The following is a 3,522-nucleotide window of genomic DNA, read 5'->3' on the forward strand; positions in this document are numbered from 1 at the left end:
GGCAGAGAATAAAATATGAAATAAGGCCTCCCTCATTCTTATAACCTGGTTCAAAAAAGGAAACAAATATATCTAGAAAAATGATAATTCCAAAAAAATATCCTCAGTAAAATGATTTTGTTCTACTGAGCTCCAAACATAATAATGGCCATCAGTCTTTACTTGGATATTTTTTAATAAAAAAATATGTTGAGTTTAATATTTAAAACATTTAAAATCATAATGTTAATTTCTTGTTCTACATTAACAATTAAAATACAGATATTCTTACTTGAAAATATGAAGTCATTCTACTTTCCTGTTTATATCAGACCTCCAAATATAACTTTAAAATGTGTATCCTACTGATCTACAAACGTACCTCCTTACTTCAGCCACCATTATGCATCCTGAGTTGTTTCTTGCTACACAAGAAGTTGTTTTATTTCCAATGAGCCTTCTGTCTATGTAGTAAAGTTAGCAGAACTGGACATACACTCATAGATATTATGATTAGTTTGCAAGGTATTTGCAAAGTGGAAATCAAGACAACATACCAGCTTCCATATTTTGACTGGCCTTATCAGCAAAAAGAAAAATCAATTCTACCATTTTTTATTAAATATCCTTAATAAGGATGATAATTAATAAAGATCTCTCTCTTTCAGCGGTACAACAAATTTTAATTTAAAAAGCCTATTTTAAATGCTATCAGGCAGAGGCTCTGAGAACTGCCTTATCATCTTTTAGAATTTCACTGTTCATACTCTCACCAACTTTCTGCTGGTCTTTTATATTCTAATGCTAGGGGTTATATGGTGACCTAGAAAAGTTCTGCATATTATGCTTAAGAAAGCAGTAATCCCATGATCCATACTGGTCCTGATTTTTCATTTATGTTTATAGGCATTTATGTTTAAAGGACCTGAAAATATTAGCTGAACTGTGTTTATAGGAAATATTTTAGTATATGGAGGGTACATCTACATGTGCACTTTACTAATTAGCTCCACTGTAAATTGTCACAGTTTACACGTGTGCCTGTATTAGGGCACAGTTAATTAACCATGGCATGAGTGACTACAGGCCTCTGGGTGCCAGGCTTAGGAAGCTGGGGGCCCTCCTCTGAAGGGCTTAAACTAGGTTCATCGGGAGACAGGGAAGCAGAGTATAAGGAGAACCTAGGATCAGTGAGCCACATGCAAAGCACTGGATCAGTTCAGGTAAGCACTAAGGGGCCCGATAGACATCAGGACAGTCGGGTACCAAGAGCACCAACTGAGGGGCTTAAATGTCTCTACACTAATGCTAGGAGCATGGGAAACTTGCACTCCTTCTTGCAAGCAACAACTTCAACCTGATTGGACTAACTGAAACCTGGTGGGTCCCTACTCAAGATTGGGAAGCGGGCATTGAGGGCTACAGGTTGTATAGACAGGATACAGTGGGGGAAAAAGTGTGGGGTGATGTTGTTCTCTATGTTAAGGAACAATATACATCCTCTATTATCAAGATAGGATCAGAGGAGGGCCCAACCTTAGCCCCCCCCAAAACACCAAGGCACTGGCTGGCCCCTCTGCACATGCATGCAGTTTAAAAAGGGCCCAGCAATGACACAAGCCTCATTGCTGTCCTGGCTGCAGTGCGAGATGCATGGATGTAAGCCCACTGCACCCCCATGAGCCTAGGGACCCCAGCAGTGACTCCAGGACGCCCAAGAAGCCCCAGGTAAGCAGGGGCCCATGGAGGGAGGGACCTAGTCAGCTGGAAGTGGGCTAAGTGGGCCGAGGAGGGTCAAGACCCCCCCCCCGCACCTACTTTGTCCAACCCCCAGGGAGCCTCGCGAACTGGCCGCACAGATGCGCTTCTAGGCCCGGCACACGAGTTAGTGCAGGAGTTCGCACAGGAGGGAGAGCAGGAGGGCCCAAGGCCCTGCCTATGAGCCCCCCAAAGTAGACAGTCCCAGCTGCAGTCTGCACACCAGCAGCATGATGTGGATGGGCACACGCCACACCCCAGAGGTCCCCCTTCTAGCACCTCAGAGACCGCCACCCAGATGGACACGGTCTCCCTTCAAGTCAAGAGAGTCAAGGGCACCTCCCTTACTGTCCGGCCCAGGGCTTGGACCAAGGTGATGAAGGGCCCCAAGGCCCACCACACCAAGGCCCCTGCCCCACAGGAGCTTTGCACCACATACAAACCTCTTGTAGCCCCAGCAGAGCCTGCTGAGTTGCCAGCTCCTGCAGGCAACACAGATGACACTGTAGCTACTGCCCCCACTCTCCCCAAGACCAAACACAAAGACTCTGTTGTGGGAGACTCCATCCTGAGGGGGACTGAAGGGGTAATCTGCCACCCTGACCCCTTAGCCTGAGAAGTTTGATGCTTCCCAGAAGCCTGCATCCAAGACATTGCTAAGAAGATCCCTAAATTTCTCTAGCCCACTGACCACTACCCCATGCTCCTTATCCGTGTGGGCACAAATGACACGGCTCGGAGTGCTCCCGGCCATGTCATGAGGTGCTACAGGGATTTGAGAGTGGAGCTAAAGGGTCTGGGGGCACAGGTGGTGTTTTCTTTGATCCTCCCAGTCTCATGTTATGGGCTGAGGAGGGAGAGGAGGATCCAGGTAGTCAAACAAAGACTGCGGCACTGGTGTTGTCGGGAAGGCTTTGACTTCCATGGCCACAGTCCACTCTTTGGAGAGAGAGGCAGCAAGCTGCTGGGAAGGGACAGCCTCCACCTCTCTTTGTTGGGGAGGAGGCTCTTCTCAGCCAGACTGGCTGACCTGCTTCACCAGGCTTTAAGCTAAGACTGCCGGGGGATGGGGGGACTACTGCCACTGCTGGCCCTCTGAGCAACTCTTGCAAAGCCAGCAGGCCAAGGCACTTAAGGGATCCCAACCCAGCCCCAGCCCTGGAACAAAATGTAGGCAGGGCAAGGGCCTCCAAGGGGACACTTGCATGTCTATACACAAATGCCAGGAGCTTGGGGAATAAACAGAAGGAACTTGTTCTCCTGCTAAATACAAATAACTATGATGTCATAGGGATAATGGAGACCTGGTGGGACTCCACCCATGACTGGGCCACAGGTATAGATGTCAATACCCTGTACAGAAGGGATCAAGTGTACAACAGCTTTCCTACATCAAGGAAAGCTACACGTCCTTGCAAGCCGACATTGGCACCCATGGTGGATGACTTGAGACCCTCTGGGTTAAAATCTGTGGGGAACACAGCACAGGGGACACTATGGTGGGAGTCTACTACAGACCCCGTACCCAGGATCAAGACTATGACCAGGAGTTCACCCGGGAATTGGCTGAGGCCGCACGCTCCCAGTGCATGGTTGTCCTGAGAGACTTCAACTACCTAGACATCTCGTGGGAAGAACACTTGGCCAAATCCAAGTGGTCGCAAAGCTTTCTCTCATGCATGGATGAGCTCTATCTGATGCAGGAAGTCTATGGGCCAACGAGAGGTAAAGCGCTGCTCGACCTGGTACTGGCAACCGGGGACGACCTAATCATTGACCTAACAA

Source organism: Gavialis gangeticus, unplaced genomic scaffold (assembly GCF_001723915.1).
Source record: "Gavialis gangeticus isolate Ggan-Ray unplaced genomic scaffold, GavGan_comp1, whole genome shotgun sequence".
NCBI classification, from domain to species: domain Eukaryota; kingdom Metazoa; phylum Chordata; order Crocodylia; family Gavialidae; genus Gavialis; species Gavialis gangeticus.